The 14,691-nt window shown below is 37.7% G+C and overlaps 1 long non-coding RNA gene across 2 annotated transcripts; it reads right to left on the reverse strand.

The window, feature by feature from the left end:
* Positions 1-4,802: 4,802 nt before the first annotated feature.
* LOC136238876 (uncharacterized) lies at positions 4,803-5,519 on the reverse strand. Of its 2 annotated transcripts, none has more exons than XR_010693235.1 (4): positions 5,270-5,519; positions 5,069-5,161; positions 4,898-5,012; positions 4,803-4,843 (listed from the first exon to the last, which is right to left on the reverse strand). It is a non-coding gene; the product is annotated as an uncharacterized lncRNA (long non-coding RNA). The 2 variants fall into 2 exon arrangements; XR_010693236.1 differs by having other exon boundaries at positions 5,238-5,519.
* Positions 5,520-14,691: the final 9,172 nt, after the last annotated feature.

Genomic DNA, 14,691 nt, shown 5'->3' on the forward strand with positions numbered 1-14,691 from the left:
CTACAAGTTGATTTGTTTGTTGCTGATCACTCTAAAAGTTGATTTGTTTGTAGCTGAACTCTCTGCAAAGTGTTTTGTTTGTAGCTGACCTCTCTTCAGGGTGATTTGTTTCTCTCTACAGGGTGATTTTTGTAGCTGACCTCTCTTCAGGGCGATTTGTTTCTAGCTGATTGCTCTACAGGTTGATTTGTTTGTAGATGAACTCTCTACAGGGTAATTTGCTTGTAGCTGAACTCCTTACATTGTGTCTAGTTTGTAGCTGATCTCTCTAAAGGGTGATTTGTTTGTAGCTGATCTCTCTACATGTTGATTTGTGTGTAGCTGATCTCTCTGCAGGGTGATTTGTTTGTAGCCGATCTCTCTACAAGGTAATTTGTTTGTAGCTGAACTATCTATAAGGTGATTTGTTTGTAGCTGATCTCTCTGCAGATTGATTTGTTTTAGCTGAACTCTCAACAGGATGATTTGTTTCTAGCTTATCTCTCTACAGGTTGATTTGTGTGTAACTGATCTCTTTACAAGCTGATTTGTTTGTAGCTGATCTCTCTGTAGGTTGATTTGTTTCTAGATGATCTCTCTACAGGTTGATTTGTTTGTTGCTAATTGCTCTAAAGGTTGATTTGTTTTAGCTGAACTCTCTACAGGGTGATTTGTTTCTAGCTTATCTCTCTACAGGTTGATTTGTGTGTAACTGATCTCTCTACAAGCTAATTTGTTTGTAGCTGATCTCTCTGCAGGTTGATTTGTTTCTAGATGATCTCTCTACAGGTTGATTTGTTTGTTGCTAATCGCTCTAAAGGTTGATTTGTTTGTAGCTGAACTCTCTGCAAAGTGTTTTGTTTGTAGTTGATCTCTCTACAAGATGATTTTTTGTAGCTGACCTCTCTTCAGGGTGATTTGTTTCTAGCTGATATCTCTACAGGGTGATTTTTTGTAGCTGACCGCTCTTCAGGGTGATTTGTTTCTAGCTGATCGCTCTACAGGTTGGTTTGTTTGTAGCTGAATTCTCTACAGGGTGATTTGCTTGTAGCTGAACTCCTTACATTGTGTCTAGTTTCTAGCTGATGTCTCTACAGGGTGATTTTTTTATAGCTGGTCTCTCTACAAGTTGATTTGTGTGTAGCTGATCTCTCTGCAGGTTGGTTTGTTTGTAGCCGATCTCTCTACAGGGTAATTTGTTTGTAGCTGAACTCTCTATAAGGTGATTTGTTTGTAGCTGATCTCTCTGCAGGTTGATTTGTTTTAGCTGAACTCTCTACAGGGTGATTGCCTGTAGCTGAACTCCTTACATTGTGTCTAGTTTCTAGTTGATGTCTCTACAGGGTGATTTTTTGTAGCTGAACTCTCTACAGGGTGATTTGTTTCTAGCGTATCTCTCTACAGGTAGATTTGTGCTGATTTGTTCATTGCTGATCGCTCTAAAGGTTGATTTGTTGTAGCTGAACACTCTGCAAAGTGTTTTATTTGTAGCTGATCTCTCTACAGGGTAATTTGTTTGTAGCTGAACTCTCTCCACAGTGACTTGTGTGTAGCTGAATTCTGTGTAGCTGAATTCTCTAGAGAGTGACTTAATTGTAGCTGAATTCTCTACAGGGTGCATGACTTGTTTATAGCTGAACTTTCTTCAGTGTGACTTGTAATGTTCTGAATCTCTATAGTGATATCACAGCATAATTCATACACAAATACTGACTGTATTTATTCCGTCTATGTTTAGGTGTTCGAACTAATAGTCCAAATATTCTACCTTGGCTCAAACAAAAACAGATCACAGCCCCCAATAGTGAATAACATTAGAGTCATTTATAGATTTGAGGTTCGTTTTGTCTCGTTATAAGGAGATTTTAAAAATAATTGTTCCAATACTGAATAAAGACGGGGTTAGAATATGTAGTATTGGAACACTATTTTTGCTGTGTATATTTGCTTAACTCTCCACATGGTGGCTTGCTTCTTGCTGAACTGTCTATAAGATTAACTGTTTGCAGCTGAACTCCCTACAGAATAACTTGTGATGTAATAAAATAATAAATAATAATAATAAATAAAAATTCTATAATGGAGTAAATAAATTAGCCGAATGCTCTATTAGGGTGACTGTTCTATTAGAGTATCTCGATCTCGCATTTGCTACACGGAGTTGGCTTTAGAATCATAACTCAGTGGTTTGTAATCCGATTCTTCTGTACTACTGCAAGGACTTTCTATGAAGACTATTCCAGCTATACACCGATTTTCAGCTCATTGCTCTAAGCGGTTTGCCTAGTAGGCGTGAAAACTAATACTTTTTTTATTCATAAAAATCGATCGCGTAATTGTGACACAGGTTGGGTTTTGTGTCATATCTCCATGGTCTTTATCTAGATTCCTTTCAAACCACCAAAAGGCACTCCTACGATGGTTACTCCATCTACATAGCAATTTTCAACTCATTCCATGAAGCGGTTTACCCTGTAGGCGTGACAACAAATCGATCTTGTTTTACGCGAATAATCGGTCATAACTCCTGAACCATTCATTGGATTCGTACCATATTTGATGCTAGGATTCGCCTTTGGACTCCCTTTCTGTGTGCCAAATTTCATGGCGATCGGAGTACGCGTTTGCTTGTTATAGCAATTTGTGCAAGTGTGCGAAAAGACGAAGAAAAAAAAAAACGAAGAAAAAAAAACGAAACTTTGGTAGCTCGTATCTCGGAAATGGCTGGAGCGATTTCCTTCAAATTTGGAATGTAGACTCTCCTGGCTGGCGGGAAACTGTGTAGCAAATTTGGTTCCAATCGGATAAGTGATCACTGAAATACAAAGGTGTGAAAATGACGTTTTCGTTCTTCCTGTCAATATACTCACGGTGTGGCGCGCCGGCTTCTTGGGCAGCACGACACACTACCATGTGTCTTGATTATGATTATGATGTGATTTGGGTTGAGGCTTAGAAGCCTGTACACCCATTCAATTACATACATATACATACATAAATTAGATGCAATGAACAAAAATTAACTATGAATATAATTATTGCATTAACATAAATCTATAGTCATAAAAGTAATTATCTATAGCTGATTTAAAATTATTTAATAAAGAATTTCCTACAATATCACTAGTAAGATTGTTCCAATCATTAATTACTCTAGTACCAAAATAGTTGACCCGACATGAAAGGTGGGCAGGGGGCTTAAGTAATTTATATGCGTGACCTCTAGTTTGTGTATTGTGGGAGAAAGTAAAAAAGTTGGAGTGATCCAGATTGAAGTAATCGTTCAACATCTTGAAAAGAAATATTAAGTCACCACGTCTGTGCCTGTACAAAAGAGATGGTAAATTCATTGATGTCAGTCGATCTATGTAAGACTTGTCTCTTAAAGATGGTACTAGTTTTGTAGCACGCCGTTGCACACCCTCAAGTTTACGTTGATCTAATACATAATGGGGTCCCCAAATTACATTTCCGTATTCTAATATTGGTCGAACCATTGATTTGTACAACCGTGATAGTACAAATTCATTCAAATCGATAAAGCTTCTTTTCATACAAGCCAATACCCTGTTCGCTTTCATAGCTACTTCAGAAGCGTGTTGGTGGAACTTTAAATTCGCATCAAATATAATACCCAAGTCCTTAGGACAATTAACTGAGTCCAATGAGACACCATTAAGATAGTAGCCTCCAAAGCTGTGTGTGGCTCGACCAAAGTGAATCACTTTACATTTAGTAACATTGAACTTCAGTTGCCACACATCACACCATTTGGCTAGATTATCTAAATCAGTTTGGAGTTGTACATGGTCTGCCAATGTAGAAATGGTTCGTATAAGCTTGGTATCATCTGCAAATAAAAACACATGACTTGAGATGGATTTCGACATATCATTAACATAAATAAGGAAGAGAAGAGGTCCTAGAATTGATCCTTGTGGAACACCACTCTTCACATCCTGCCAACAGATAATGGCATTTTTCTCAATACCACACCGTTCTTCAAAAATTCAATACTGCACACCTCTAGATACGTTCATAATTTTGTGAAATCTAAATACGCAGACTATAGGGTGCTTGTTAAGCTCTGCTAAAATATATTATAAAAATCCTCGTTCGGTACACAGCGCAACGAGAGGCATAAACTGATCAGTATAACAGCGTCTACAATACGTATATAAACAAATACTGATTACATACGTGTAGCGTCAACCCAAACGTATAGATCAGTCTGTCCCGAATCTGGACTCTTAACTTAGACGGCACCTCTGCATATGTCACGAGTATAATCGTATTATAGACCCACACAGAGTCACACATACCTCAATAAGGCTGCATAATATCCTCTATACGGCTGTATACGCTTCTGCTAGACCCACACCTTGCCCTCAAGACGGCCCATATCCCTTCCGAAAGTACCCTTTTAATTAATGACGTCGCTTTCGATTTATTGTTGCTATTTCACGTGAGCAAAAACCAAGTACAGTTGTACAATAATGAAACTGAAAAAAAAGTAAAACAACCTCATAGTCAATGAGTTTTCAGTTATATATAACTGTTCTGCCTGATCATCACTGAGCTGTGTAGCAAGGACCCACAACACAACCCAATCCTTGCTTCATCATACTGAGAACAATCACATATCTGCAAATAGTTAACATTAATGTTCATACTTCGCATGTTGTAAATATACTTACCAACGCCAGTTTCAAGGTGAGTAGGTGCATTGAACTGGTGGAGTCATTGATGGGACTGCTGTAGTGCATCAGATAAAAATTAGCAAAACCATACAGTATAACTCTACTCACGTATCTCTCAACTGAGTGTGCCACATACCACGCTGTGATATTCAGCCCTTGTGCACCTTGAAGATTCAAGATTGCTAGAATCACAGGGTCAATGCAGCACAATAACTTACTGAATCACCCAAGTAGGTACATCATACAGAGTTGACAAAGGAGTAGACAATATCCACTTTCCTTCAATGCTTTATTCAATGTTCCAGCATTTCAAAAATGTAGGCAGTCCAAAGTCTATATTGCATAAGTACACAGTCACCAATTATTATAGGGTACACATATACACATACTGTCAGATCTCCACAGTGGTTATTAGGATGTGCAACACCTGATTACTTTCATCGTCCCTCTTCTCTTAGGTCCATGTCCTGCATGTAATTCTTCTATAAAAGGAAATATGCAGTCAACATAATACAGCTTGTGTATTACAATATCTGACTATCTGTAGTTTATGTGTACCTCTTTTTAAACTGTTTGTGTGATTCACTCACTCCTTCATGGTTGACGCTGTAAACGCTGGTGTCATAGTGTCGATGTGCTGCTCTGTGAACATGCAGAATTAGAGATATAAGACAAAATTACAACTTAAGAAAATAGTCATCAGCTTTCTTTCTCATCTTGAGTAAATTCGTTAGCAAGTAATTGAATATAACAGTCAAAAAACCTATAATATTTATGAAGTTGTTGTAAATTTAAAAAATGTGATAATAACACTGATTGGTAATGGCTCACTGTATGGACTTTCCCTTACTGCAATTTTGTGTTGGTCATCTGACTTCACAGCTCACCAACGTCCTTCCTAAGAGTTAAAATTGCCTGTGTCATCATTTGGCGTTCATGCATGAGACCCACATGCAGCTATATAAGTAGAGGATATTGTACACAGTACATGCATGGTATACACAAGTAAAATTCATACCAATACCTACAGTAAATTATTATTTATTCTTGCCAATACTATTAGCACACAAAGCTAAGGGGTATACATGGCCACATGTTGTCTTGGGCTTGGGCTTTTGTCTGTAACCGTAGTTATTATATTAATAACTAGCTGGGCACTTTATAATAACATGGTACAGAGATTTAAAATAAAGCACACTACAGGAATATCACAATAATTAATATTTGTATGGGACTTATCTGATACAGATGGGTCTCTCAATACATTGCACCAGCTCCCATAGATGCAAAGCATCCCACAGAATGCCCACGCAAGAGACCAGATGAGTAGAACTGGTAAGTAAAGCGTGTCGACAGTTTTATGAGTATGTGTAAAGAATGACCCCTTACAATCCCACACTCAAGCAATCCCGTGTGTACTACTGCATGTGTGCAAGATTCTGTTGTTCTTTTTGAAGGGGTGAGCATTACCAGACTGACTCAACAAAATTTAATTCTGCCATGGATTCAATTTCATTGACCCACTCGGACTTTTCCAGGACCACAGAAATCAGGCCAGCCCAGATTCTATGCTGGGACCATTGGATTGACTCTACTGGTCTGTTGTGGCCATGCCACTTTCTCTTCAGACAACAGATGAAGTATGCTGCCATATATGGATTGGCGGTGAGCAACTAGTCTACAGCCAGAGCACTGTTTTGTTATTGGGTCAGCAAAAAAACAGATGTTTTACTATGTGAAGCGGTGTTGGGCCACTACTAAATATCTACCATCAATAATCTGCTAACGTTTGCACCTTGAATCAAATTTACTAATAACATGATGCTGATATTTCATACATCACACAGAATCTCTCTGGCTAAAGTTTGTAAAGAGTGGCCGTGGCTAGGAATTCATATTGTCTAACCAAATTCATACAAACTGAAAATAATTATAACTAATATATGATCTGTAACATTTAAGTCTGTTCCATATCCACCGAGACTGTTGCTACATGACACTGTTTGTGGCAGCATGTTACCCAAAGACTTTCTTTTCTTTCTGAGTATAGCTAGCCGCATGATTTTTCATCCATTGTTCATTCTCTTTTCCCGACCCATTGACTAAAAGAATAAAAGGGACAAGCGAACAAGGGCGCCTGAGTTACCCAAGAGAGCATGGGCAAAACCAGTTCTTCCTTCCCGTTGGGCCGCTGGTAACTCAACAAGGACTGCGGCTAACTGCTGTTATATTTGTACATACAAACTATAGCTAGTACTCACTCGAAACATCAGTCACTTCTACCATCTGTGCTTCGGCTGCACCATATAGAGTAAGCCACCAATGTTCGACCACCATAGGTTCGGACGCGATTTTCTTTAAACCCGCAAAGAAAATTTCTGCTCTTGCTATGCCTTTGGAGAGGTCTAGGCCATAAACTCTTGCATGCAAAATTTCAGACCTGCAGCTGTCTTCGTCTGGCTGCTGGAGCTGCAAACGTGACCTGTCCGAATGTTCTCAATTCTCGGACAAAAATATGTATTATCGGTCAAGTGGCACTGCTCGTAATGCTTGAAGCTGATCAAGTCTTTCTGTGCTTGATATGAAAGAGCAACTCTTATACTCTCCAAATATATGGAGATGTTTGGTTTAGTCCTTATTGGCTGTGAATTACAAAGCTCCAAAGTCACCTCTATCGTGCAATCTTAAATTCGGCCACATGTGAAGTTCGTGCAAATCAAATAGTTACCTATATCGAATTCAAAGCTATTTTTATGAACATTGAGAGCATCAGCTACCGTTCAATAGTAAATAGATACATGCACGATGACCGCACCTTGATTTTTTTCCGAATAGCTACATTGCATTTATGCTTCTCTGACAGTAGCAGCCTAGCTACTACACCCAGCACACATATACACAGTCCAAATCCACTTAAAAATGTCAAAGTTTCTCTCCAAAATGTCCAGGACATTAGCCAGATCAAAACACTCTAATAAAACAGTCACCTATTTTACAATTGGAGTAGTCAGAAAATCTGAGGGCCACGCCCAGGAATATTCACTTCAATAAGACTATTATATATGTGAATTTTGTTGATTACAACACTTAAAACCTGATTACATGTGATAATAAATTGGCTGATCGTTATATTAGAGTAATTGACTGCTCTATTAGAGTATTTCGATCTGGCTAATGTCCTGGACATTTTGAAGAGAAACTTTTGACATTTTCAAGACAGGGGATAGTCAAAACCCCATTTAAGTGGATTTGGATTGTGTATATGTGTGCTGGGTGCAGTAGCTAGGCTGCTACTGTCAGAGAAGCATAAATGCAATGTAGCTATCCGGACAAAAATCAAGGTGCATGCGATCATCGTGCATGTGTCTATTTACTATTGAACGGTAGCTGATGCTCTCAATGTTCATAAAAATAGCTTTGAATTCGATATAGGTAACTATTTGATTTGCACAAGCTTCACGTGTGGCCGAATTTAAGATTGCACGACAGAGGTGACTTTGGAGCTTTATAATTCATAGCCAATAAGGACTAAAGCAAATATCTACATATATTTGGAGAGTATAAGAGTTACTCTTTCATATCAAGCATAGAAAGACTTGATCAGCTTCAAGCATTACGAGCAGTGCCACTCGACCGATAATACATATTTTTGTCCGAGAATTGAGAACATTCGGACAGGTCACTTTTGCAGCTCCTGCAGCCAGACGAAGAAAGCTGCAGGTCTGAAATTTTGCATGCAAGAGTTTATGACATAGACCTCTCCAAAGGCATAGCAAGAGCAGAAATTTTCTTTGCAGGTTTAAAGAAAAATCGCGTCCGAACCTATGGTGGTCGAACATTGGTGGCTTACTCTACTGCCACTCGAGCGTCAGTCAATCCGAGTAGCTGCGGCTGGTTCTTTGTCACAATAGCGATTCGCCCCTGGCGACGTTTCACACAATGCAGTCAGTCTTGACCACAATTATGTGAACAGAAGAAGGCGTTCACGTATATGTAACGTCGTTCATTGGCAAGCTATACACCTGTATACAAGGGGGTGTCACTCCAATAAGCACTGTACTACGATCTGCGACCGCGGTCAAAGCTGGTCAAGATCGATTTTCGATTTTGACCATTGACTTTCATCGAATTTTTGTCTTGACCGTGGACCTGATTCCGTTTATTTTCGCTATATTTTCGTGCACTACTTACTTACGAAGCTTTGACCGTGCTGGGAAAACAGTTTGACCGTTGTTCTTCGTGAAAAATCGGCCTTGTTCATTGACCTTTAGCTTTGACCGCGGTCGCAGATCGTAGCACAGTGAGGCCTGACTTGGTATTGGTTTCTAATGATTCCATTTGTTTGTTCGAAACTAATACCCAGCAACATCTTCTTGCTGCTAGAGCTAGAAAGGAAGATCGATATAGCTCCTTGCAATATGACCTCCAACTTTGTGGGTTAACTGTCAATCTTGTTCCCATTGAAATTGGTTGTTTAGGCCACTTTTTGTCAGAAACAATTGCTCAAAAGTCAAATGGCTACTGCTTGTGAAGTGCCAAAGAAAACCATAAGATCCTTGTTTGAGCAGGCAGCTCGCATTGTTGTGTCCTGTTCTTACAGGAGAATTTTTAATTCTAGAGCCTCCCCGGGCTGGGATCTTTTAGACCACCTTAGGTAAACTTTAAGTATTACACATATGTAGATATAGAGGTGTATTGTGATTTAATTTACTTTTAGTTAATGTAAGTCTTTCCAGGGCTCCTGTACTGATCCATCAGCACATGGTATCCCTGTGTCTAGGCCCCTGTATGCTTGTAATGTATATTTTGTCTTAATCATTAAGACGTTTATTAAGACGCTAAAGTTTCCCCCTCGAAATATTTAGGCTATACAGTATACTCAAGGAGTTGTCTCTAGCATTTATTAATGCTGGTTTGTCATTTTATATAGTCTTAATTCTTAATTACCAGTTTAGCTTTTTTGTGAGGTAGCTGGCTAATAATGTCCTTGAGGGGTGGATCCACCTCGGGATCCAGACTTCTAAAAGTGAAGGTTCCACTCTACTCTCCAGCAATGTTTTACTGTAAAATCATCAATATTCCACTCATCATCATCATCATGGCAAGGTAAAATTTTGATGAATCGAATGATCAATCAATTTCACAGGCAAAATGTTGACGAAATGGTTCAATATTGTATTAAAAAATGCACTAAATGTAAAATGTTGAGAGACAGAATTTAGATGAATTACAATGTAAATTGTCAAATTCGTCAAAATTTCCCCCATTAAATGTTTGCTCTGTACAGTAGTTGATCAGTGATTCGTTAAAATGCTAGAAGAATGGTGCTCAATAACATGTTAAAAACTTGTATGTATTTCAAACTGGCACAAAGAAATCACTTGAGAACAAAGTCCACCTGTCTGAAAGGTTAAAACCAAGTGCTTACACAATGGTCATTTCACTGGCTACTTTTCACACAACTCTGTTTAGCTCACATGTGTGAAAACAGACATGTAAACACACATATTATATGCACAGTACACACATGCACATGTGCACAGTACGCACAGACACACACAAAGACACACAGACACACACACAGACACAGACACACGCACACACAGACACACACACACAGACACACACACACACACACACACACACACACACACACAGACACACACACAGACACACGCACACCCTATTCTTCTCGTCAATCATAATCTCCACTATGATGTTCTGGTACTTGATGTCCTTGATACTAGCTACCGTCTCAACCTCAGATCATAATATTATGAGAGTTGGGCCAAACACTACTCCCAGGTTACTAGCTTGCATCGTAGTTAGAATGTAGAGCAACACTATGACAGCAAATACACAAGTACAGTAAAACCCGGCTAAATATTTAGATAGGCGGATCTAGGATACACTGTCAGGGAGGGCCAAGGGGGGCAAGAAGTTTTAGTGCACAGCAGTGTTTATTCCACTAAGAGGATAAGACTGGAATTCTAGTACACAAGTTATATTCATTTACATAACTTTATTCAGCATATAGCTGGATGAATGATGGACATATAGTTGTAAGACTGTAGTTGAAGAAATTTTTTAATTTGAGAGCATTTTTGATAGCGCTTAGCTAACAAAATGTACGCTTTGCACGATTGGTTAGCCTATCTGAGATAAACCTGTTTGATGGTAAAGTGTATACTAAATTAAAAAATAAGGAGTAGCTAGCTTTGTTATGATTTGTAAAAACGTAAAAATTGTAAATTGATGACGTTAAAATTGCGACTGTTCTATTAGAGTAGTGACTGCTCTATTAGAGTATCTCGATCTTTGCATAAAAATTCAAATTTATTTGCCTCGCTTTCTTTAAAGTGTACAGTTTAGCTATAACTGTAAAGTACATTATATCTGTTGTCTTCTATTTGCCCATTGGCTTTCTATACTCCTGAATACAGTGTGAATGTATGATTCCAGTTTCTGGTATCAATATAGTACTGTAGGTCCAAGGGGGCAAGAGAAGGGCTGGGGTTGGGGGGGAACAGCACCTCCTGGCCCCCCTCAGATCCGCCTATGTCACTGTATAATAAGGCAACTTGTCTAAATCAGCCATTTAATTTTTTTTTTTTTTGACAAAGTGGCTTGCCTAAGCATCCATTCACTTAATGAAGTCAGGAAATTTTGACCCAAAGGAAACCAGAATTCAGTGGAACTTCTCTTACTGAACTCTTTAAATAAGGATGCAAAGAAAAAATCCATATATGTGACTCAGTCTGGCAAAATTGGTCTTATCGCCCACAACAGCACTTCTGTTCAGGAGATTGTGCAAACTTGTGGTTTGAGTGACAATTACATACAAATTACTACCTTGCAATATCCCACAGTTAAAACTGTACCTAGAGCTTACTTTATTCGTTCATTTCAACAATGTGACTGGAACCAACTTCGTAATGTTTTAAGCAGTACTCCTTGGAATGTTATGTCAATATTTGATGACATTAATGATAAGTGGTGTATTGTTCACACTCTGTTACAAGACTGTCTATCTTCGTTTTTACTTCTAAAGTCTGAAAAATCTAAGAGACCAACTCCATGGTTTACTCTTGAGATTGCCAATAAAAGTAAACTAAAAAACAAAGCAAAACGCATTTTTGAGAAAACCCAGCTTGAATCTGATAGGGCAAGGTTTAAGAGTCTTAAAAACAATCTCAAATCAACTATTTGTCAGGCTAAAATTGATTATTTGAAGTCATCGCTATCACAAGTTAGGTCTTCCCTGAGGATGACTGCTCAGATGTGGTGTTGAATCAACTCAGTTATTGGTAGACCAGTATATCTAAGGGTTCAGATGGTCTATCACTGCCTTTGGATGCTATCAATGATTTTTTTTTCAGAATGTTGCTATAACAGATTGTCACAAATCATCTGAACATTTTAATGTGCCTACTGATTGTGCAAGTACTGCTTTTCAGTTTTGTGAGTTATCTGCTGAAGTTGTCTTATCACATTTGACCTCATTGGATATATCTAAATCAACTGGACCAGATGGTTTGTCTGCCTGTTTCCGTGAGGAAATAGCTACTGAAATTGCTGAACCTATGTAGCACTTTATAATGAATCTCTTTGAACTGGTATAATTCCACAAGAATGGAAGCATTCTCACATCACACCTGTTCATAAGGGGGGCTCATGTGATGACCCATCAAACTTTCGGCCAATTGCTGTTGTCTCAGTGATTGCAAATATCTTAGAGAAGTTGGTCACTGGTAAATTGTCTGCTCATCTGCAATCTAATCATATATTACACCCACATCAAGGTGCATACCAGCATGGAAAATTGACAACTGACATTCTGTTAGTTGTATTGGACTCATTATTGGACAAGGTGATTCAGTATGTGCTGCATTCTTGGACCTGCGTAAGGCATACAATTCCCTTGATCACAGCATTCTATTAGAAAGATTGTTAGACCTTAATTGACTTGTCCTGTTCTGTTTTAAATTGGTTTAAAGATTATCTTACAGTGAGACATATCGTGTGAAATACAATAATCAGTTTTCATCTTGGAATTTAATGAAGGGGGCATCACCTTCACTGGAGATAAAGAGCTGTTGATTGGTGTTGATTTATGTTGATAAAGGCAAAGCCTTTGTTCTCACAAAAGGCTGAGCTGTTACCAAGAGTATACATAATAAGAATATTATGTACTCTTGCTGTTACTTTACACAGGGTATTTGGTGAATGCATTCAAGTTAGATACTTAAAATGCTTGGTATAGGGGATATTTTAAATCTCAGATACTGGAATGCCAACTAATAAAACACAATAAGAATCAGTAGGAATCAATAAATGGTCAATAAGTGCTTGATGACATTTTAATCACATATTGCATGACTATCATTCACATGCAAGCCCCATTAAATTTTAAATGATTTGTTTACTGAATACATTAAGTGTCTGCCAAACATGTATGCAATGACTGAGGAGACGAGAAAGTCACAGCAAAAGCAATAAAAGCAGCTATAGTGAAGACATACTTTTTATGTGTTAAAACATGGGGTTGCAGAAGTGTCACCAACAAGAACTAAAAGAGAAAAACTTGACAGGATTCAGTCAGGTACCAATATGATAAATTTATTATCTTTGTACAATGTATAACTAGCTAGATAAATATTGATATATAAAGAATAATTTACAGTGGATCTACATCCCAAACATATATAGATGGGAGATACAACACAAGATACTGCACTGCTGCAGGAGCAGCCAGAGGACAAACCAGTGCTATGAATTGGTGTAAAACTGCCTACCATTGAAAGGTTGGGAGCCAACAAACAAGAACTAATAGTTAGCACAAACAAGATAACACAGTTAGAGAGGTCAGAACTTTGTATCAATAAGATTAATGTAAAATTGCCAGCTAATGAAGAAATAAGAAATACTATACCAGAAATGATAAATGCTCCACAACTACTACCATCAGACAAAAATTCTGAATTGTGCACTAGTTTTATTGATATGAAGCTACCTACAAATATTGTTACTGGACTATCATTGGTAAAATACCAGCAACCTCAACAGTAGACAAGACGTTTAAGCAACAATAATACATACATATTCATGCTTTATATTTTTACATACTGGCTGAAACATAGAACTAGTGGATATACACATATATTCATAATTTTGTGAAGGGCTGTATATACTTGATTTGTTGAAGTTTTGTTATTTGTATTTATAACTGTATATCACTATGTGTAAGTACTACACAGGGATTGTTATAAATGACTACTATTATCACTTTAAACATCTTGCTAGTAGCTAGTATATAATAATGACAGCATGCAGGAGGTAAGTTAACCAGCAGTACTACATGCATATAACTAAGCTATGCAAACTATTTGGTGATTAGTAGTACCTGTCAATGGCTATCAATAATTTCTTGATAAAAACAAGAAGTGTTGAATTTATAATATTGATGTATGTGGTATGTACTTGCTGAATGATGTTGTAGTGGGTTTCAGTACACCAGCACTCTCCTTAAACTATATATGCTGGGTCAAAGTGAACTTAAGCTTCTTTACCCTTAGATTTCAACAGAACTAATGATACAAGATTATAGATGGCTCATTTGTTTAAGAGCATTCGAAAAATTGAAACGTTTCAGGCATTTGAATATTGTTTACATTAACTTTACTGTTTGTAACATGCAGTATATTTCAACAGGTAAGTACATTTCTCATACCATTAGGTCATTATTTCTAGCATTTTTATGCACTAATAATAGCCAGTTATAGCCAAACTAAAAATCCCTGCTGCTAAATAAAATTTTTGCTCCACAAAAATCAGAACAGTATTAAGTGTGTGATTGTTTGGGAGACAAATATTTTCCACGAATAAGGCAAAAAAGTTCGTGGAAATTGAGTAAGCAATGATAGGATATCTATATAGGGTATGTAGTTCCCATACCAATACGCTGTTATGTTGCTCAGCACATTAGTAAAAAAATATTCATTTTTTGTCTTAC

Source organism: Dysidea avara, chromosome 11, assembly GCF_963678975.1.
Source record: "Dysidea avara chromosome 11, odDysAvar1.4, whole genome shotgun sequence".
NCBI classification, from domain to species: domain Eukaryota; kingdom Metazoa; phylum Porifera; class Demospongiae; order Dictyoceratida; family Dysideidae; genus Dysidea; species Dysidea avara.